The sequence below is a fragment of the Macrobrachium rosenbergii genome, chromosome 34 (assembly GCF_040412425.1).
Source record: "Macrobrachium rosenbergii isolate ZJJX-2024 chromosome 34, ASM4041242v1, whole genome shotgun sequence".
Classification (NCBI taxonomy): Eukaryota; Metazoa; Arthropoda; class Malacostraca; order Decapoda; family Palaemonidae; genus Macrobrachium; species Macrobrachium rosenbergii.
This window is the reverse complement of record NC_089774.1, coordinates 3,596,550-3,610,317: the sequence shown is the minus strand read 5'-3', so window position 1 is coordinate 3,610,317 and position 13,768 is coordinate 3,596,550. Positions and strand designations below refer to the sequence as shown.

General features: G+C 37.2%; 1 protein-coding gene across 22 annotated transcripts in view; it reads right to left on the bottom strand.

Annotated features, from left to right (window-relative positions):
* The window catches only part of Prosap (prosap), a 422,776-nt gene that overhangs the window by 77,616 nt on the left and 331,392 nt on the right, over positions 1-13,768 (bottom strand). The window contains exon 1 of one of the 22 annotated variants that reach the window (XM_067133643.1): positions 7,007-7,058. The exons of the other annotated variants lie outside the window; for them this stretch is intronic. The gene's annotated coding sequence lies outside the window, so the exon portion shown is untranslated. Of the gene's footprint in view, positions 1-7,006; positions 7,059-13,768 lie in introns of those variants that run through there. 22 annotated transcript variants of the gene reach the window in all.

Sequence of the window (13,768 nt, the reverse complement as noted above, 5' to 3'; positions counted from 1 at the left end):
AGAGAGAGAGAGAGAGAGAGAGAGAGAGAGAAACAAACAGATCGACAGAGGAACAGGTGGCCTGACAGACAGTACTACTTAACCTTTTAAGAGATTAAAATATAGTTTTATTTCTCTCTCTCTCTCTCACTTGGTTGGTCAGAGTCCATGGGTCCACACCTTACCATATTTATGGGCTGCCTTAGAGAGAAGGCTACTGCTGGCATAAGCCAGTTGAATATCAAAACATACTCAACCAGTAACCTGGTGGTCATTCGACTGTAGTGGGTCGTAACCAGTGGTTGGAACTGGGGCGAGGGGAGAGAGAGAGAGAGAGAGAGAGAGAGAGAGAGAGAGAGAGAGAGAGAGAGAGAGAGAGAGAGAGGTCTATCACACTACATACCACAAAAATCCCAATTAAAAACTCTGAGGGCCTCAACGAGGTAATCCTCACTAAATTGGGATGGAACCATTGATCAGATCTCTCTCTCTCAGTAACCTCAGATATCACCTGCTGACCTCATCGTCCACTGTGACCTGAGCTTTAAAGTCAAGCCTCCCTGTGACCTCTAGTGACCTAGACGATACTCAGGTGGCCTCAATGAAAAAAAATATAAGAAAATTTATTGAGGTGGAAAGAATCTCTCTCTCTCTCTTTATGTATGTATATAGGCTATATATATATGTATGTGTGTGTGCGTGTCTGTAAAATGTAAAACAAGGTATTTTCTTTCTCAGCAAATATTCTGGGATGAGGCAGCTACCCCATTTCTTGTATTCAGCCTAGCTGCGACCCCCCAACGTCGCCTAATGGCTAGGTGCTATTTCACTGCTCATCGCGTTGTGTGCATTACGATTCGTCCGGGAATCGAACCTGGGATTTTTTGCTGGTGAGGAAGGCGTTATTTCACAAGGAGAAAGTATAAATGAGCATCTCCAATGAAAGAGAAAGCATTATTAACCATCTCCACCGAAAGGAAAAGCATAGAACCTGTACCCTTCGAAAGAGAGCGCACAAAAAGCATCACCACCGGAAGAGAAAGCATAAAACGCAACTTCATCGAAAGAGAAAGCACAAAAATCGCATCTTCAACGAAAAAGAAACCATAAGAAGCATCTACAACGAAAGAGAACGCATAATAAAAAGCATTCCCAACGAAAGAGAAAGCATAAATATCGATGCCCAAAAGGAGAGGCACAATGACGCATCTCCAACGAAAGAGAAAGCATTAACAACCATATCCAACTCAGAGAAAGCATCACCAACTCAGAGAAAGCATTAACCACATCCAACTGAGAGAAAGCATCACCACCGAAAGAGAAAGCACAAAAAACCCACCTCCAACGAAAGAGAAAGCACCGAAAAAAAAGCATCATCGGCGGAAAAAAAAAAAAAAAAAAAAAAAACCAGCCCCAGCGAAAGCAGAGGCACACAAAAGCATCTATTATGCAAGCACCCTCTGCTTCCTCTTCCTCCTTCAAAAGCCTGACATGTACTGGCGACCAAAGACGGCCCTTCTGAAAGAGCGTCTTGAATGGCGACCGTCCAGGACGCTGGGGAACCTAAGAATCCTTAAGAATCCTTATCGGCTGTGCAAGAATCAAGAATAGGAATCCTCGGGAGATTCACGGAGAGAAAAAGGAAGAGATTGGATAGGGGAGGAAGGAGGGATTGAAAGAATATTGGATAGAATAGGAAGAACAGACGATTAGGTGACCTAGAGAGTTCAAGAATAGGGAAACAGGAGGAATATAAAGAATAATATAGGATAGAAGGATAACATTACCTTTTCTGACGAAGGTAACATGGCTGCCTTCGAAGAAAAATGTCATGGTTACCTTTTTAAAAGACGGATGACATGGCTGCCTTCTAAATATTAATAACATGGCTGCCTTATAAAGAGGCATATTAACAACTAACAGATCCACCTTTTGAAGAGGGACAATATGGCTTCCTTTTGAAGGCAGAAAACATGGCTACCTTTTGAATAAGGAAAGTATGGCTGCCTTTTTAAGGAAGAAAACATGGCTGTCTTTTGATGAAGGTAAACATGGCTGCCTTTTAAATAAGGAAAACATGGCTAACTTTTGAATACGGAAAATATGGCTACCTTTTGAATAAGGAAAATATGGCTACCTTTTGAATATGGAAAATATGGCTACCTTTGGAAGAAGGGAAACATGGCTACCTTTTGCAGAAGGAAAACATGGCTGACTTTGGAATAAGGTAAACATGGCTGCCTTTTGAATAAGGAAAACATGGCTACCGTTTGAATAAGGAAAACATGGCTACCTTTTTAATAAGGAAAATATGGCTACCTTTTGAAGAAGGGAAACATGGCTACCTTTTGGAGAAGGGAAACATTGCCACCTTTTGCAGAAGGAAAACATGGCTGCCTTTTGAATAAGGAAAGCATGGCTAGTTTTTGAATAAGGAAAACATGGCTACCTTTTGAATAAGGAAAACATGGCTAGTTTTTGAATAAGGAAAACATGGCTACCTTTTTAATAAGGAAAACATGGCTACCTTTTGAGGAAGGAAAACACGGCTACATTTTGCAGAAGGGAAACAAGGCCTCTTTTTTTTTTTTTTTTTTTTTTGGAAAGAAAACATGACAGCCTTTATGAATAAGGAAAACACAGCTAGCTGCCTTTTGAAGAAGGAAAACAGACCCACCTTTAGAAGAAGGAAAACAAGGCTGCCTTTTGAGTGAGGAAAACTACCCTTGATGTGAGGACAAGGGTCTCAGGCCGCTGCTGGAAACGAGACAATGAACGGCTCCCTTGCGGGTCTCAAAAACAAGACCGTATGGCTCCCAGAAGCATTGTCACTGAACGGAGCAGAGAGAGAGAGAGAGAGAGAGAGAGAGAGAGAGAGAGAGAGAGAGAGAGAGAGAGAGAGAGAGAGAGAGATGGTAACTTCTCTAGAGAGAGAGAGAGAGAGAGAGAGAGAGAGAGAGAGAGAGAGAGAGAGAGAGAGAGAGAGACAGTTCTAAAATACCATCATTTATTAAATAACTAAACCATTTCTTTTCCCATACTTACCAAACTCTGTCATTCTCTACCCTCTCATTCTTTCCCCTGACCCATTAATCCCTCCCTTTTCCTCTCACCAAGTTCTTCTTGGGTAACGGCATTAACTTCGGTCAGTCCCTGCATGGGTGACCATCAATGGATACCCCACTGGCATAAAGCGTCCCAAACTATTTAGAATGTCACAGAGGAAAACGGTCATGACAATGATGTCATGGGTCACATCGAGGCGTAAAAAACCAATGTGAAAATAATATATATAAATAAACAAACATATTATTCAGCGCAATGTCTGGAGGCAAAGAAACTAGAAATAAATAGATAAATAAAAATAGAAAGTTCCTCCAGGAGTAGGGGGGGCTTTTCCCCTCAAGGGCTTTCTCCAGTCCCCTCAGATTACAGCGAACTTTCCCCTCGCCAGACCAAGATCGTTGTGGAGACCACACATACACATACACACATACACATACACATACAAGCGTTTCCTCCCCCTGCAGACATGACGGCGGATGTAAACAAGAAAAGGGGGGAGTAAGGAGGTGAGAGAGAGAGAGAGAGAGAGAGAGAGAGAGAGAGAAAGGGAGGGGATTAGTAAAAGAAAGAGAGAAACGGCAGAAAATGTAACTGTCCACAAAGAGAGAGAGAGAGAGAGAGAGAGAGAGAGAGAGAGAGAGAGAGAGAGAGAGAGAGAGAGAGAGAGAGAGAGAGAGAAATGTAAACAAGAGGAGGACTAAGGAAATAAAAAAGAGAGAAAAATCCAGTGAAAAAAAGAATGAATTATAAACAAAAAAGGGGAGAAACAGCAACAAATGTAACTACCCAAAAACAATGAGAGAGAGAGAGAGAGAGAGAGAGAGAGAGAGAGAGAGAGAGAGAGAGAGAGAGAATGGCGTTCCTACCAGGGGTAGGTTTGAGTAATGACTTGGGGACCCATTATTAAAAAAAAAAAGAAAAAAAAAATCTAATTCGTTTACGGAATCATAACAATGCCCACGCGCACGCGCGTACGGTAAACATTGTTAGGGAGTGAAGTCGGGTTGCCTAATTACTGCTGAATATACACCCGGGGAAAAAAAAAAAATTATATTTACTTACAAAATTAATCATGGCACTTGGCGCTCGGAATTCAAGGTAAGAAAATAAACTCTTGAGAATTGAATTCTGTCAAGTATGACGTGGAATTTACCCGGCAAAGGCTTTGTAATGAATTTAAGAATTGAAGTACTTCTAGAATTCATTCTGATCTTACACTGATGAAAAAAAATCTTTCACTGAATTAGAATTTAAAAAATATATATAAATGCTTATATGAAAAATCTTTAACTAGATAATTACATGAGATATAAATATTTGCAATGTTTATTTATGTCAGTTTCCGCTGTCACTCCCTACAGTGAATTCACAAGGTACCTGGTGGCTTGTCAACTGTGGTGGGTCGAATTCTGGCATGGAATAGGCAAGGGGGCACGCAGCCTCATCCCATAATAAGTGATAAAAGATTAGTATTTTCTAGTTATAAATACTACAATTATTATAAGAATAAATAAAACATTATACACAATAAATAAATGAGACTTTATAAACAAACGGAACAGCTTTGCATTCTCTCACGAGAGAGAGAGAGAGAGAGAGAGAGAGAGAGAGAGAGAGAGAGAGAGAGAGAGAGAGAGAGGGGGTGTGTGGGGGGATTTTGGTGACTCAAAGCAATTATGTCGATTTGGAAAGGGAGTCATTCAATATACGCGACATCACGTATATGGTATGAATCCCTCTCTCTCTGTCTCTGTCTCTCTCTCTCTCTCTCTCTCTCTCTCTCTCTCGTGAAGAGTTATTAGGCTTACGACTGGTTCATAGTTCTGTATGCTCATTGAGAATAATAATAATAATAATAATGATAATAATAATAATAATAATAATAATAAGTCCTCTTTCGTGAACATAAAACAGGGAAATATGGAAAGAGACGCTTATAATTGAAGAGTATAATTTCCTTAATAAAACATTGATAGGTAAATAAAACAAAATGTAAAATATAAAATATAAATACATAAAATAAATAAACATAAATATATGGGTAAACAAAGGAACCCTGAATATATAAGAAAGATTGCTATTGCTTTTGAAACACCAACAATGACTATAGCAAAAAGAATATAAAAAAAAAAACAAATTACAGTTTGCTGTCATATTTTGAAGAGGCTTCCATCCACAATTTTCTGTCTTGAAATTAAAAACTTAACTCAGTCTGAGGTCAATTTCATTTTTAAAATTGGGAGGAAATTGTCAAAATTTGCAATTATCAAAACTTAGCAATGTAAATATTTGCTGTTTATACTGATAAAAGATATGAAATCAAAGAATTTAATTCTATCCTTGACTACAAAAAATCAGGCATAATATTGACGAAAGTTATGCTCAATAATACTTAATAATGTTAAAAACAAATATAAAGAGTGTGCAAAGAAAATTAAAATTTCATCAGTATTCATCTAAATTAATAAAAGATAATTAAAAATTAAGAATTTAATCTTCACCTAAAAAAACAAAAAATAAATAAAAATAAAGAATTCAAGACCCGTTTACGTTTAGGTAAAAAAAGAAAATAGTTCGATAAAGGACAAATCGGCAACTCCTTCCTAAAAGCAAATCGAAAAAAGGCAACTCGGCAACTCACACGAAATAAAAAATTCATAAAAGACAACTCAGCAACTCGCAAGAAATAAACAAACCCATCAAACGCAACTGCAACTCCCAAGGAAAAGAAAATTGAATATGCACAAACCGGCAACTCGTCAGGGAATAAAAACAAATCGATAAAGGACAAACCGGCAACTCACCAGGAAATAAAAACAAATCGATAGAAGGGTAATCGGCAACTCAAGCCTGCGTCCCCCCCCCCAATAACTCTCTCATATCAACATAGGAAGGGGGGCGAGAACCCCCTTTCCCTCGTCCTCGTTCCCCTCAACATACGGCCTAGACTATCTCAGCTTTCCAGATATTCTCCCTCCCCCTCCTTCCCCAACACTCTCCAACCCTCCACCCCTACCCCCAACAGTTTCGAACCCATCACATACCTATATAATGTGGGGGCGCTTCCCACTTCTGCCTTGTATGAGGAGAGGCTGCTGACTCATACTTCACCAGCTGAGACAGATTCCTCATATATTCCCTCTCTCTCTCTCTCTCTCTCTCTCTCGTGAAGGACCACCAAAACGTGACTCAATGAGACTGAGGACATATTTTACATACTGTGTTGATGCGTGAACACGGATGTTTCTTGAGAGAGAGAGAGAGAGAGAGAGAGAGAGAGAGAGAGAGAGAGAGGTGCTGATAAAAACAACACGTAAATAAAAAGCTTTCAGTGAATTTTCAATGAAAAAAATTTAAAATACAATAATCATAAATACAGTAATTAAAATGAAGTGATCAAATATTTCTACTACTACTACTACTACTACTAATAATAATAATAATAATAATAGCATGTTCAACCAACAAAGCGGTAATAGTGATCACTTTAATACAATATATATCACACATGATAAATGTATTTCCGAAAAATCATTTATCAAGGATAATTGCATCTAATCCTTTCATGAATATAGATATGCCTCTCTCTCTCTCTCTCTCTCTCTCTCCATTCAACTACACTTCAATCCAAGAAAAGCCTTGCGTGAAAGAAAAATGAAAAAATTCTACGGGAATTCCGCGCCAGATTTAACAATCCATAGCAGCTTAGGCGGGAAAGTTGCCATCAATAGCAATACAAAAATTCATTTCCCATCTATATCACGATAACAAAACGCATGCATACCCATCCATACTGCGTGTTAAACACAATTGAAAGCCATAACAACGCTAAATTAATTATAATCACCTGGATGTTAAACCCGCAACTCAAAAATGGACCCGAAATGAAGCTGGAATTATATATATATATATTTTTTTGTCCATGCCGATTGGGTAAATAAACAAGATCATCGTACATCACCTTTAAACAAGCACGCAGCACTTTGTCACCTGAATCGATCGCGTCTCTCACCTGTTCGGGAGAGAAAACAGCCGCGTTGACATATGCGAACAACAACACTGCAGGTAAATGTATATATATATAAATATTTCAGTGTAGTTAAACAACATTAAAAGCAAACAACCATAAATTAATGTATTTCATATTCCTGCTGATATATATATATATATATATATATATATATATATATATATATATATATATATATATACGGGAAGAACAACTCTGGAAGTAAATACATATAAATGCTTCAATGTAGAGAAACAACATTAAAATTAAATATCCATATATTAATGTATTTCATATTCATTCTGCATAATATATTTATTCTACACACACACACAAACATATACATATGTGTGTGTGTGTGTACGCGCGCGCGTGCACTCTCATTGTCTCTCGACAGACAGGGCTACATTGCAAATCACCCACAGGTATCAACACGCGATCACGTATAGTGCCGAGGCCTTTCCCCGAAGAGCCCGGAAATTTACGACTAAAGCTTCTCCCCCTTCGTGGAATTCACGAATTTACCGTCACGTGGAGAGAGAGTGAGAGAGAGAGAGAGAGAGAGAGAGAGAGAGAGAAATACCCTCCTCGTATCGGAAACCACTTGCACCCCTGATGGTCCTATCAAAAATCTTGCTCTCAAATTTATGTACTTGATTTTCTACCCTTTTGGGACGAGGTTGCTGGGCTCACGCCCATAACCACCAAGGCTGCAAACAACCATAGTTGACTTGGTACCAGGTACATAGTTTATTTATTTAGGTCAGTGGCGGCGAAAGGGTTTTTTTTTATTTAGGATACGAAAGTATATCGTTCCCACCCCATGAATCGATCTCAGGGTCACTCCTTGATGAGGTGAGGCTGTTAGCCACTGGACCACGTAGATAATATATATAAATATATATATATATATATATATATATATATATATATATATATATATATATATATATATATATATATATATATATATATCACGTCCGTATAATAATTACATTATCTTCAGCTCTCTCTCTCTCTCTCTCATCTCTTAAGGGACCTTACAAATCTCACTGATCTTTAAGCAAGGAATTTACGGCTTAAATTAATCTGCTCACGTCACATAAACATTCCCGAAATTGTTAAGCCCTTGCCAGCTGCATATAATCACAGAGAGAGAGAGAGAGAGAGAGAGAGAGAGAGAGAGAGAGAGAGAGAGAGAGAGAGAGAGAGAGAGAGTACTTTCGCCTTAATCTGTTTTGTTCCATAAGAAAAAGGAGGGAAAATAATTAATAATTCCCGAATTATCATTAAGTAAAATTAAAATGTTTTACAGAGAAATATATTCTATATAAAACAAAGACTTTTATATGATGCAATAAATGTTTTTCAATGTTTTTAAACTTTTAAAGAACTGTTGAACAAAGATTCAACAGAGACGAATTTCAAGCGGGCATATCAATCTTACTGTAGAAGACGTAGGATATATACGTTAATTTTTTCCGTGTGTAACAACTGGGGACGGTACGTAATGTCCCGTCTGTCGGGGCATGTTGTCTCGACCCTCTCTTATATCATCGTCATTTTCGACTGCAGGGACACGAAACTAAGGGTGATAATGAACAGTGAAGAAAGGAACAGTTAGATAATAAGAGATTATAAAAAAAAAGTTTAAAAAAAAGTTGCCATATAGTATTTTAATACTCAAGATTACATTACTATACGTAAAGTATGTTGTATAGTAAATTCAGATTCCGGCCTTGAGAGAGAGAGAGAGAGAGAGAGAGAGAGAGAGAGAGAGAGAGAGAGAGAGAGAGAGAGAGAGAGAGAAGAGAGAGAGAGAGAGAGAGAGAGAGAGAGAGAGAGAGAGATCGAAGTTTTTTTTTATCATTATAACCAGCTTTTGGATAATGTTGGAAAGAGGTGATCAAATGTGTTATGACTATTATTATTATTATTATTATAACCAACAAAAGCTTTCGAATCATTATTATTTTTTTCATCCCTCCTCTCTGCATTTTCATAAGACGTTTCATTATTCATTAATTCATCTTTGGTTCTCTCTCTCTCTCTCTCCCTGGTCGATTCGCACATATGGGGAATGAATGGATGGCATATCTCTCTCTCTCTCTCTCTCTCTCTCTCTCTCTCTCTCTCTCTCTCTCTCTCTCTCTCTCTCTCTTTACCTTTTGTTCTGGCGAACTAATGAACGCCTAAGGGAATCTTATGGAATCACTGTCTAGTTAAATATTTAGAGAAGGAACTGGCAGAGATTTGTGAACACACACACACACACACACACACACACACACACACATATATATATATATATATATATATATATATATATATATATTATATATATATATATATATATATATATATATATATATATATATATATATATATATATATATATATATATATATATATATATATATATATATATATTAGGTTTTGTCACTTATACACAAGGAACTTTTATAGGTACAAATATATATATTAAGCCCAAATACCACTTATTTACATAAACACTTTACTTCAGAAATACCCTACACCTAAGGGGAATTGTAACTGATAAATGCATCTGCACCGGGCGGGATTCGAACCCCTGCCTTTGGTTCAGATACAGTGATAGACAGTTGACTGATCAGTTCATCTATCAAGTGAGATACATGTTGGTGTCGACTCTGCTGTACATATTACTATTAAATTCTCACTCTCTGCAGAGCACAGGGGTCTTATTGTGACCTATTGCCGATCACGTCAGACTCCTAAGATCTGTTGGTCCAAGAATTTTTCCAACCGGTGAACACAGTCGACCCTGATATTACATAATTACTGTCATTAACTGTAATTATTGTTGCATATAACTTAGTTTCATCTAAATCAGAGGAAAATAAATTTTTGGGGCTTTAAATTTAGCAATGACCTTGGAAATAAAATGTAAAGGTCTTAATTTTTGAGGGGAAATATGATGTTGACACCTGAATGGACCTCTGACCCTGAAAAATGGTCAAGGTTACAAAATATTCAGAATCGTCTACAAGTTTCCTAAAAATCAGAGTAAAAGTAAATGCTGAACTTTGACACTTGACCTTAAGAAATAAGTCAAGGTGACAAATATTTGAGGATTATGGAATATTCACCATCCCTACGAATATCTTGCTATCACCTTACTTCCAAATTACTTCCACATCTGATGAAAATGAAATATTGAACTTTCAAATGACTGGTAACCTTGGAAAATAGGTCAAGGTAAAAAATACCTAAAACAGTATCAATGGCACTAAGTGCTGAATTCTGGAGACCAAAAGGATAATAATAAAAATAATAATAATAATAATAATAATAATTTTAGACTCCTGAAATAACAATGAAACTACCCTTCAAATTGTGTGTGTGTGTGTGAGAGAGAGAGAGAGAGAGAGAGAGAGAGAGAGAGAGAGAGAGAGAGAGAGAGAGAGAGAGAGTACAACTAAAACCACAGCCTTCCTGGCCATCTCATTCCCTCTGCTTTACTTTGTACCTAAATCCCTCCACAAAACTGTCCTAATGCGCTAAAGGTGAGGACCTCACCTGCCTTAATTTTCGCCATCAACTGAGAGTGGAGTCTTTGCAGAAAGATCGCCCGATGAGATGGACCACTTCCTCTGTGAAGGTGAGTTTCAGGATGGGAATATTCAAGGGGCGACAGAAATATGTCAGATGGACCACTTTCTTTATGAAACTGAGCTTACAATGGGAATGCAAACACCGAAATCCGTCAGATGGACCACTTGCTCAATGAAACGGAGCTTCAAACGGGAATGTAAACACAGAAATCCGTCACATGGACCACTTCCTATATGAAGCGGAGCTTCCAACGGGACTGTAAACAACGAAATCCGTCAGATGGACCACTTCCTCTATACAGTGGAGCTTCCAATGGGACTGTAAACAACGAAATCCGTCAGATGGACCACTTCCTCTATGAAGTGGAGCTTCCAACGGGACTGTAAACACCGGAATCCGTCAGACGGGATCGTAAGCTGTCAGATGGACCACTTGGTGTACGCAAGTGAACTGCCTATACGAATCTTTACAGAGCAACTGAAAACTGTTATATGGACCATTTTGTTTTATGGTATGTTTATTTAACCCAGGCCAGAAGAAAACAAGCAAATAAAGAAAGCAGGAAGAGAATGACATAGCTTTACTGGCATGGTGATCAACTCGTGATAGTTGTCATCTGAGGAAGGAGAGAGAGAGAGAGAGAGAGAGAGAGAGAGAGAGAGAGAGAGAGAGAGAGAGAGAGAGAGAGAGAGAGAGAGGTCACAAAATGTAAGGTCAAGAGGAGGCAAAGGAAGTGAGAGATAAATATATAGTGAAAAAGAACGAGAGAGAGAGAGAGAGAGAGAGAGAGAGAGAGAGAGAGAGAGAGAGAGAGAGAGATGAAGATAAGATTAGAGCAAGAGTGAAAAAAAGAAAGAGAGAGAGAGAGAGAGAGAGAGAGAGAGAGAGAGAGAGAGAGAGAGAGAGAGAGAAATATCCCCCAAAATCGCGAGATAAATCGAAATCATGGAAAGCATCGTTTGAAATGTTGGCCCCAACTCTGCATATATGCAAATTCGATTCAAATGTATGTTACGCGCTAGACCGGCCCCGGAAAGAGAGAGAGAGAGAGAGAGAGAGAGAGAGAGAGAGAGAGAGAGAGAGAGAGAGAGTTTCGGTTGTCGAAAACGAGGACTCCTGTGCTCCAGTTTTCGAAAAAAAAAACCAGGACAGTTTTGAAAAGATATATATACGTATCTCTCTCTCTCTCTCTCAGCTTTAATGCGAAAACAACTCGTTGTCAAAAGGCTTCGTAAAAAAAAAACATGGTTTGTTTACATGGATATAGAAAACGGATGACGGCATAGAAAACAGATGTTTCAGGGTAAACTGTAGAACATACATCAAATGTTACTTATTCACTTGACAGACCTTCAACCAACCACTAAATTTTTTTGTTTTTAATTCTCAACCAACCACTAAAAATTTTTTAAAGGCCTTTAACCAAGCACTAAAATTTTGTAAAACTGAGCTTCAACCAACACTAAAATCTTTTAGAAGACCTTCAGCCAACCATTAAAAATTTTCAAGTGACTCTCAACCAACAACTAAGCATTTTTAAGACATTTTTAAAGGCCTTTAACCAAGCACTAAAATTTTGTAAAACTGAGCTTCAACCAACACTAAAATCTTTTAGAAGACCTTCAGCCAACCATTAAAAATTTTCAAGTGACTCTCAACCAACAACTAAACATTTTTAAGACATTTTTAAAGGCCTTTAACCAAGCACTAAAATTTTGTAAAACTGAGCTTCAACCAACACTAAAATCTTTTAGAAGACCTTCAGCCAACCATTAAAAATTTTCAAGTGACTCTCAACCAACAACTAAACATTTTTAAGACATTTTTAAAGGCCTTTAACCAAGCACTAAAATTTTGTAAAACTGAGCTTCAACCAACACTAAAATCTTTTAGAAGACCTTCAGCCAACCATTAAAAATTTTCAAGTGACTCTCAACCAACAACTAAACATTTTTAAGACATTTTTAAAGGCCTTTAACCAAGCACTAAAATTTTGTAAAACTGAGCTTCAACCAACACTAAAATCTTTTAGAAGACCTTCAGCCAACCATTAAAAATTTTCAAGTGACTCTCAACCAACAACTAAGCATTTTTTAAGACATTTTTTAAAGGCCTTTAACCAAGCACTAAAATTTTGTAAAACTGAGCTTCAACCAACACTAAAATCTTTTAGAAGACCTTCAGCCAACCATTAAAAATTTTCAAGTGACTCTCAACCAACAACTAAACATTTTTAAGACATTTTTAAAGGCCTTTAACCAAGCACTAAAATTTTGTAAAACTGAGCTTCAACCAACACTAAAATCTTTTAGAAGACCTTCAGCCAACCATTAAAAATTTTCAAGTGACTCTCAACCAACAACTAAACATTTTTAAGACATTTTTAAAGGCCTTTAACCAAGCACTAAAATTTTTGTAAAACTGAGCTTCAACCAACACTAAAATCTTTTAGAAGACCTTCAGCCAACCATTAAAAATTTTCAAGTGACTCTCAACCAACAACTAAGCATTTTTAAGACATTTTTAAAGGCCTTTAACCAAGCACTAAAATTTTGTAAACTGAGCTTCAACCAACACTAAAATCTTTTAGAAGACCTTCAGCCAACCATTAAAAATTTTCAAGTGACTCTCAACCAACAACTAAACATTTTTTAAGACATTTTTTAAAGGCCTTTAACCAAGCACTAAAATTTTGTAAAACTGAGCTTCAACCAACACTAAAATCTTTTAGAAGACCTTCAGCCAACCATTAAAAATTTTCAAGTGACTCTCAACCAACAACTAAGCATTTTTTAAGACATTTTTTAAAGGCCTTTAACCAAGCACTAAAATTTTGTAAAACTGAGCTTCAACCAACACTAAAATCTTTTAGAAGACCTTCAGCCAACCATTAAAAATTTTCAAGTGACTCTCAACCAACAACTAAACATTTTTTAAGACATTTTTTAAAGGCCTTTAACCAAGCACTAAAATTTTGTAAAACTGAGCTTCAACCAACACTAAAATCTTTTAGAAGACCTTCAGCCAACCATTAAAAATTTTCAAGTGACTCTCAACCAACAACTAAACATTTTTAAGACATTTTTAAAGGCCTTTAACCAAGCACTAAAATTTTGTAAA